At 40.8% G+C, this 10176-nt stretch overlaps 1 long non-coding RNA gene across 1 annotated transcript in view; it reads right to left on the bottom strand.

The window, feature by feature from the left end:
- LOC146895921 (uncharacterized) overlaps positions 1 to 10176 on the bottom strand; it is a 136962-nt gene that overhangs the window by 99938 nt on the left and 26848 nt on the right. The window lies entirely within an intron of this gene.

Consider the following 10176-nt stretch of genomic DNA (forward strand, 5'->3'; position numbering starts at 1 on the left):
TTGGAGAGATACCTTGCTCAGCCTAGATATAGTTGGAAGGGTCTTGATCCTGCCTCAAAGCAATATGCTAGACGTTGTTGACTCCCCATGAGAAGCCTTACAGTCTCTGAGGAGTGGATAGGGGTGGAGTGGGGGAGAAGGTGGAGGGAGAAGAAGGAAGGGAGGGAGTGGGAACTAGGACTGGTATGTAAAATTTCAATTAAGTAATAATAATAAAACAAACAGAATCAAACGAGTCATCTGAGTTTGGTACCTTGTAGTGAATGTTAGTTTGGCCAGTGGGGCTTGTGACACAGTAAGAATTGCTCATTGTGTGGAAAATTTCTCAATGAGGTAAGATCAACGGCAAGAAGAGTGAAGTTTGAGACAAGTGGGTGCTTCTGCTCCTCTGAGAAATCTGCAGAGGAAAAGAGCATACTGCCCCGCCTAGAGCATCATTTCCTATACCTTTACCTGTTATTTCAAGCCTCAGAAATATAGTATTTAGAGCCAGGCCTAGTAAAGATAGTGCTAATTGGAGCCTTCCTGTGGTGGGACCTGGCCCTGGGCATGTAGAGCACCTACTCCTCCACTTAGTAGGGGCTGTGGGAGAAGAAGGGTGAGAAAACTCAGGTGAGCACTCTCCCATTACCAGGTTTATGTGCTACAGGCTGGAAGGCTGGATCTATATCTACGAGGTGTAGCCAAGAGTGGATGGTGGATGAGGCAGGGGAGCACTGCACCCTATTGCTCTTCATGCCCTGTTTCTGGTTCAGCACAGCTGGCATAGGAAAATTCTTCCCCTAATACTCGGAATCTGTTCGCCTGTCTTTTTAATTTTTTTTTATTTAAAAGTTTCTTTTTTATTTTACATACCAAACACAGTTCTCCCTTCCCCCTTCTTTGACTCACTTCCACCTCCCCCCAGCCCCTCTTCCACTTCTCCTTTAGGGTAAGGCCTCCCATGGATACTCTACAAAGTCTGGCATATCAAGTTGAGGCAAGGCCAAACCCCTCCGCACTTTACCATGTCTGAGCAAAGAATGTCTCTCTAGGCTTTAAAAAGCTAGTTTATGCACTGGTGATAAATCCTGGTCTTATTGGCAGTGAACCCCACAGGCTGCCCAAGCCACAGCTGTTCTCCTGTCTAAACATGGAGATCCCACTGCGGTTGGTTAAAAAGAAGAACTGGTGTGACTAAAGTTTCTCTGGGAATGGCCCTGAAACTAAAACCAGAAGACACACTGATCATTCTCAGGAACTTCCCCTAAATCTATGGTTTGAGCTGAGTGTGTGTAACCAGAGAAGTCATATGTCCATTTGGTACAGGGAACTCATAGGTCTGTGAGATTTTCAGATTAGGAGAAGACAGGTCCCACAGTCACATTTCTAAAACCTCAGTCACATTCAATATAGAGACGCTTATGAGCACGTGGTTTGTTATCACCTCTTTCAGATTGGTGTTGCTAGTTCTGGGACCTCACTGCTTCTCAGCTGCAAGTTCTTCCTCTGTGAACAGAAAAGGGAACATTAGCTCTTCACTAGGCCCATGCTGCCCTCAGAGTCCAAACATCAGGAATCTAAAGGGAAATTGGATTTTTCTGGTGCTCTCCCTACATTCTGAATCACGTACGAGCAGTCTCAGAACACCTACAGTTCTGACTGCCAGGGAAACTCCTCTAGTGCTCTTACAAGTTTTACTTGATAAGACAGAACAGTCAGTCTCCAAGCAATAATTCATGCTGTAGCGGTGAACAGATAGAACAAAGGACTGTTTATGTATTCTCATAAGTATAAATGCATCATGCAGTAAAAAATGACTGCATAAGAGACATATATGCAGCCCCCTCCATGATGTTGAGTGGCCACATAAAAGTTGTGATGTTTAGTGTTGTCCACTAGAGAGAATCTAGCATCATCTGGAAGAGGGGTCTCTGGGCATATCTGTGAAGAATTACCATGATTTTGCTCATTGTGAGGGGAAGAATCACCCACTGTGGGTGTCTCCATTTTCTGATATGACCCGGTACTAAACAAAGAAAGAACAAGCTGAGTAGCAGGAGGCATCCATGGCACTCTGCTCTCTGATTATGGGTGCAGTGTAACCAGATGTCTCATACTCCTGCCACTGTGACTTACTTACCATAATGCACCTTGAACTGTGAGCTAAAATAAATCCTGTCTCCATTAAGTTCCACTTGCTGAGGCGTGCTATCACAAAAAGAAGAGAAGAAACAAAATGCTTACGACTTCTCTGTTGTGTCCAGTTCTTGTTGGTAACATGTGAATAGAGTCATTTATACCTTTCTCCAGGTGGTTTTATTCCCCACTGAGTCTTGAGTGAATTATTGTGAATGCAGTGGTTTAGGATAAGGTCAATTTATTGACTTACAGTTTGCGAGGTCAGAAGTCTTAACTGCTGTTACTTGCCAGGGGTGGGAATCCAACATAGAGTCTCCTTCCTTTAATATCTGTGTTCTAGAGTCTTCAATGAAGTTTAAAAAATATTTTAAAAGTATTTTTGTATATATGTGTGAGAATTTATGCCATATGTTCACAGAACATGTGTGCATGTGTGTGTGTATGTGCATGTGTATGTGCATGTGTGTGGAGAGTTTATACAATGCATGCACAGATGTCTGTGGATATCAACAGAGGATGTTGAATCCTTCAGGGCAAGAGTACAGGAAGCTGTGGGCTGCCCAACATGGGTCTCTTGCAAGAGCAACAAGCATACCTAACCACCGAACATCTTTCAGGCCTCCAAGATATTAGGATTCAACATGTAAGCTTTGATGGAGGAAGGCACACAACTGTTCAATTTATAAAGAGAGTGTCAGAGGAGACCTCAAGAAATTTTTTTAAAATCAATTTTGCCAGTGACCACATCAGAGGAGCAGGTGACAATTGAAGTCCAGGTGTCAGTCAAAGAGGAGGAAAATCTCTGATGGGTGATTCTCAGATAGGCAAGGCCCCCGAGACCACAGACTGTCTTCTGTTTCCACTGTGCCCTTACTTGTTTGCCACTGCTGTCTTTCTCTGGTATCTGGCATGGTGTGAATGGGTATGGGGAGATTATCATTGCCTGTAATGTAGTGTGCTTATCTCATGGAAACATCCTGTTCTATTGGATATTTTTACCAGTGTATTATTATGAAGATGACTTCTTCTTAAGTTGTACTGTCTAATTGATAATAATAATGCTAGTTTAAATTGAATTTTCATAATAAAAAGTCAAACAAGGAAGTGTCACACAACCAGGACCCATGAGTTTCTATTGAGGAGCCATACAGATTGTTGCTTAGGTCAATAATTAGAAAAAGTAATTGAGTCCCAGTAGCCCAGCTAGTTTAAATTTTTCTAGTCTTAATGTTGGGAGATGTATTCACAGACTTTGGAGTGCATCATAGCTGAAACAAAGCTTTGAAAATAACTTAAGGTTAGACTAGATATTTTGGTCAAATAGGTTTGAGATGAAAAACCATAGAAAATAACCTAAAATTTACAAGGGCATATAGCTAAATTATAGATCCATTAGGTTAGGGTCACAAACACAAAACAGCTCGAGTTTTACTTGATGATGTACTTTCCTTGCTAGAATTGGTTCGTGATCAAAAGTGATGATTAACTCCTTGTACCCATTTTGCCCTCAATCTCCTGATATAAGGAACTATTGATGAGTGGGTATGCACCCTAAAGATTTAAAGTGAACCTAAATGTTTTCCATGTATAAAAGTTTAGGTTTGTGATTCTTTAAGATTTCTTACAAGATTACCTTTCATGATAATTAATAAAGCTATTGATTCTTTCTTTGTAACTGTAAAACACAAACTGCCAACAAAAGAACTGCATGAGAAAAAACCCTCTCCTTGCTCATATTCTGTTAATCTGTAAAAAATTACCTAGATGTAAATTTTTGTGCATTCTTGCAATGACTTTGTTTTAATCATGTAAGGGAGCTAAAGAAATATTTTCCCTGTATTCATTATAATCATTCTCTTGAAAATTTGAATGTAACCACACTGTACAGAAAAATTTTGTTGGGGTATATAAGATGTACAAAAAATAGAGAACAAGAAGAATATAGAAGATTAAAGAAGGAAACCATCAAGGGAGATGGTTTCCTTCAAATAAAGAATTCTTAGTATAACCAACTCCATGGATTCCCTTTGAGTCTTGTGATGCTGGAAACTGGCCCACCAGGCAGAAGAAAAATTTATTTATTTTACATCCTAATTAGCATTTTTCCTCCCTCCTTTCCTCTCAGTACCTCCCACACCCCCTATTACCACCTCCAACCCACTCCTCCTCGGTTTCTGTTTAGGAAATGGGCAGCCCTCCCATAAGCATCAACAAAACACAGTATTAAAACTGTGATAAGACCTATATATGTATTAAGGCTGTGCAAGGCAATCCAGTAAGAGGAGTAGGGTCCCAAAGACCATTAAAGGAGTCAGAGACAGCCCCTGTTCCCATTGTTATGAGTCCTACAAGAGGACCAACTACACAAATGTAACACATATTCAGAGTGCCCAGGTCAGTCCCACACAGGCTCCCTGGTTGTCAGTTAAGTCTCTGTGAGCCACTATGAGCCCTAGTTGGTTGACCTGTGAGTTTTCTTGTGGTGTCCTTGACCCTTCTAGCTCCTTCAATCCCAAGAAATGTGATAAGGGCTGGAGTTTTATATTTGGCTCCAGAGTTGTGACACTGGGATTTAAAAAGTTATCATACCACCCCTTTTGCCATTTCTTTCTGTCCCATGAGGGATTCCTATTGGCCTGGTGAAACTGGGTACCTACTACTCACCAAAGACATATGAATAAAAATGTGTTGTATTTACATAACAGAATTGTGTTCAGCTATGAAGATGAAAGAAATATGAGAAATGAGAGAAATTATTTTCAGGAGAATATATGGGTTTAGAGTTTATTATAGTATGTAAAATAAACCAGACCCAGAAACGCAATTATATGATATTTTCTGTCATATACAACACAAAAAGAGAGAGAGAGAGAGAGAGAGAGAGAGAGAGAGAGAGAGAGAGAAGAGATAAGAGAGAAGATTTAAGAGAGAATACAAAGTAAGATGAACTGTGCCCAAAATTTTGTTCTTTAAAATGTGTCAGTAAGGCAAAAACTGTTAGATAAGAATTGACATTAATAATGTATGGATTTGACACAGAACTCATATACTTGACAAGAAAAGAAACTTCTTCCTATTTAATTAAATTATAATTCACTTGGGAAAAAAGAGGAAATAAGAGAGATTTCTAAAAAACTAGAAAGCATATCCAAGTAGCAAATACTGTATGAAAGTTGTCTCAATTGTGTTAGTAATTGAGTAATGCAAAGTAAAACTACAAGAAGACAATATTCCAAAAAGTGATTTAGTTAAGATGAAAACAGAAAAGCTTCAGGAGTTGGTGAAGTCATGGGACATCCAAACAGATCTCTCAGTGTACTTGGTGGGAGTTGACCAATTTGGAAAAAGCACTGTGGCACGCAGTGAGATGAAAAGAGTTCAGACCACATGCAACAACTGTCAAGCTTATACCAAGATGTGAAGATGCAAGCCCAAGTTCTGTTCTGCCTCCATAGATTCAACTAATGCTAAATCAACACACACACATACAAGAGGCAGGTGATTGTAAACACCATCAAAGCCTATGACTAAAAGCTAGCCCTAACCCTAACCCTACCCCCTTTCCATGACTATGGAGATGAGAGGATCTAGGGGAGAAACCTACTGTTGTTTTGCTGAATGAACATGTTTTCAAAGCACCCCTAAATATTTTTGTTTACAGCCTTATGTTTATGTTAATCTCAAACTTGGTCAAAGAAGCTTTTCATTGCAGCATGTTGACATTAATAACTGTACAAAGTACTGAGAATAATCAGCTTTGAGTGCTCAACCATAGATGGGACACCCATATCAACTTGTCCCTTGCCCCAAGGCTCAGGAAACATTACAGAAGAGGGGTTGATTAGAGTGTAAGAGCCAGAAGATGGGAGGAGTGCTGTGAAATGCTGGACAGACAGGGCTATTAGGTCATGAACTTCAGTGACCTGCACAAGATCAAGCCAGTTAAAAGTCCAGTATAGATGGGGTAAAGGCTCTCTAGGTCCCACTTCCAGCTTAGGTTTGATTGACAATCAATGCCTTCCATGAGAGGGAGAGTCAGTTTACTGTAAGGATGCAATCCTTGGTAGGTTGACTATGCTCCAGTGGATGTCTCTACATCTATGAATATTTGGGTTTCACTAATTTGATTCAGTGTCTATAAACAAAAAAACAAGCAAGCAAACACACCCAACACTGCTTGGTGGCACATTCCTGCCTTTCCATAACTTGGGAGGTAAAATCAAGCAGATCTGGAATTCAAGGTCATCTCTGACTATATAGTGAATTAAAGGTTTGCCTAGCTATATGGCACCATGTCTTTAAATGAAGGAGCAAAAGAAAGAGGCAAAAGAGGAGGAGGCATTAAAAAGAATGCATGCAAGATATAGATATACATATATGTATATATACATATAATTTAGTTCCATTCTGTAGAGTCTATGAATTTTTCTGATGAGGCTTGAGATACATGGTAATCTATGGGTATAACAATAAGTCATTAGGAGTTGGCTTATACTGTGTTTTTTAATTTTCAAACTTGCAACCAAAACATATACATCTAACAAAATGAAAAATATGCTGAAAAGATAAAAAGTTTAAAGGGTTTAGAGCGATAACTCAGCAGTAGAGTGCCTGCCTGGTATGTGAGAGATCCTAAACTTATTCCTTACTACTGAAAGAGACAAGAGACAGAGTACAGAAGTAGAGAGTAAAGGAATAAGCAAAGGAGGGAGGGGTAGGAATTCCAAGTTTGGAAAGTTTCGAGTTTAACAACTTAGCAATTTCCTAGGGATCCCAACTCTCATGTTTGGTTAGTATTTTGGTTAATGTTAGTTCATTCTGTTTCACAATGACTTTATGTGTGACTTACAGACATTACATCCTGATGATTTTATTGCCAATGATAGAAGTAAGGGAGAGCAAAGGTCTTGTGAAATCTCTCCCTCTTTTATTAAAGAATGGATTGATTCCCAGTAACCCTCAATGCATAAAATATATTTCACCATGAGTATTATTTGGCCATATTGGTCATCTGAGATGCTTTAGAAAAGCTGGGGCTGGTGGTGCAAGTCTTAGAATCCAAGCTACTTGTGTGGTTAGGTAGGACCATTGAAAGGTTAAGACTTCTGTGGACCACAGGTTGGACTGTTGAAATGTCTCAGTTGAAATTTCATTTCCTGGGGCTGAAAAGATGGCTCAGTGTTTAAGAGCATTGCCTGTTCTTCCAAAGGTCCTGAGTTCAATTCCCAGCAACCACATGGTGGCTCACAACCATCTGTAATGAGGTCTGGTGCCTTCTTCTGGCCTGTAGGCATACATGCAGATAGAATATTGTATACAGAATAAATTAAAAAAAGTTTTAAAAAATTTCATTTTCTTCCTGTCCATGTTCCCAGACTCAGAACAGAGTTACTTACATAGAGCTAGATTTATATTCGGAGGAATACTGAGCACAAACTGTTTAGTCAACCACTGCCAGTGTCAGGAAGTGACAAGGTGCACAGGAGTCACCATGCCTGTCTTCAGATGCAGAAGACCTTAGAGACACTGTGAGAGCATATCTCTCCTCTCCCTGGCTCATGGCACATAAAGCGCTGCCTTTTCTGGTCTTGACATAAAGGTATCCATCCGACCTCAAACCCTAGGTCTGTCTCTTATCTATTCAGTACCTTTAGGATTTTATGTTACTCTGTCCCCCCTCCAGTTTTAATGGTACTGCATGAATATAAAGAGGGAGGGAGAGAGGGATGGGTGGAGAGAGAAGGAGGAGGGGAACAGGTAGAGAGAGAGAGAGAGACAGAGACAGAGACAGAGAGAGAGAGAGGAGAAGGAGGAGGAGGAGACAGGTAAAGGGAGAAGGAGAAAAAGGAAGAGGGAGAAGGAGACAGAAAGAACAAAAGAAAGATAGAGAGACTGGGGGACTGAGAGGGATAGGGAGCTGGCTAGTATTTTGTCAGCTTGACACAAGCTACAGTAATTTGGGAGGAGAAAACCTCAATTAAGAAAATGCACCAATCAGATTGGCCTGTGGGTAAAGCTCTGAATCATTTTCCTGATTATTGATGGATGTGGATGGCCGTAGCCTGCTGTGGGAATGATAGTTCTGGGTTGTAGAAGAAAGAAGACTGGGTAAACTATAAGAGTAAGCCAGTAAGAGGTATTCCTCCACAGGTTCTGTTTCAGTTCCTGCCTCCAGGCTCCTGTCTTGAGTTCCTGCCCTGACTTCCCTCAGTGATAGTGTTACCTGGAAGTCTAAGATGAAATAAACCCTTTTCTCCCCATGTTACTTTTGCTCATGATATTTTATCACAGCAATAGAAAACCTAGCTAAGATAGAGAAAAGGACAAAATCTGTTCTCTTAACATTTTAACTGCAGTTCTGTATTATTGACTATGGTATTATGTTGTCTTCGAGTTATTCTTATTGATTGACTGTAGCTACCAAGGTTTCTTCCCTTCTCTCCTGGCGATTCGCAGGGCCCTGTGACCTCCGGCTCCCTGGAGACTCTGCACTAGCTCTGGCTTGAGGGGATAACTTAGCAAGAACCTGGTTCTCTTTGTTATGGTGATTCCACTTGTATTCAAGGTTTTAGCAGTGGGCCCATAGCCTGGCTCCCCAGCTGATCCTGCTCCAGGCGCCGGGAAGACTTTAATCTTCTCCTCCTGCTCCTGGATGGGAGGAGGCTTTGCATTTTTGATCCTTCTAGCCCACTGGTATAAATACCCGACTTGAGTTTAATAAAGTTGCCATTTACTCTGGTAAATGAGCAAAGGTCTCTTTTGTGTGTGTCTCTTTTTTAACCCTCAGGACAGTCGTCCATTCTCGTGTGCTCGAGTTCGGGAAAGCGCGCAGCCTGAATCGGGTGTGGGCATCCACTGGAAAGTGCGGACTCTTACAATTGACTAAAATTTTATCTATTGATAAATAACTTCCCCACTTTTTTCCTTCTGATAGACAGTTTTCTACTTTGCTTTTATGAATTTGACTTCTTTAACTACTTCATAGGCTTTGAGACAGACTCTGGCTTTATAGCTCAGACTGGCTTAGAACTCACTATGTAGTGAAGACTGGCCTTGCACTCATGGTGATCTTCTGCTCATCCTCCCAAGTGCAGGAATTGCAGGCATGGATCAGAATGTGCATGTTGAATATGACTACTTAACATACCTCGTGTGAGGGGAATAATGCAGTGCCTGCTCTGCTGGGGTTGTTTACTGGGTCAAGCCATTTCTTGAAGGCCCAGACATATGATTTTTTTTCTTATGGCATCATAATTATCATCTCCATTCCACTGTACCACTGTATATATATAACGTTTTCCAGCCATTCTTTGGACAATTTCCCCATCATAGCTCTTGTGAGCAGTGTTGCAATGATTACATGAGTGCTGACATCTCACTTCCATACTTCTTTCATCCTCTTACTTGGGTTCTATTTTTAATTTCTTATTTTGTGAAATGTTCATGCTATTTCCACAGAGGAAGAGCTTTTTTTCCCTCTGATTTACACATTTTGTTCCACCAGTGGCATGGAAGGAGAGCTTCAGGTCCCCGAAAATGATTCTGACTCATTCGCTTAGAGGCAGCTTTTCTCATAACAGTTCGGGCCCTGTGTTCCTGTTAAGAGCATGAAAAAGATCCGATTTCTCTATGCCTGGAAACATTTGTTATCTTTTAAAACTATCATCTCAGGCTAGAGGGATGGTTCAGTGTTTAAGAGCACTAGCTGTTCTTCCAGAGGACCCAGGTTCAATTCCCAAAATCCACCTGATAACTCACAACTGTTTGCAACTCCAATTCCAGAGGAACCAGCACCCTCACACAGACACATAGACGGGTGAGACACCAATGCACATAAAATAAAAGTAAATCTTAAAAATATCATCTGGGTCAGTGAGATAGCTCAGTGGGTCAAAATGCTTGCTTCCAAACCTGAAAATTTGAGTTTCATGCCCAGGACCTATATAGTAGGATGAAAGAACCAACTTTGCCAAGTTGTCCTCTGACTGCTACACACACTGTGAAACACACACACACACACACACACACACACACACACACACCAATATTATTTAA

The sequence above is a fragment of the Myodes glareolus genome, chromosome 1 (assembly GCF_982192425.1).
Source record: "Myodes glareolus chromosome 1, mMyoGla1.1, whole genome shotgun sequence".
In the NCBI taxonomy this organism is placed as follows: domain Eukaryota; kingdom Metazoa; phylum Chordata; class Mammalia; order Rodentia; family Cricetidae; genus Myodes; species Myodes glareolus.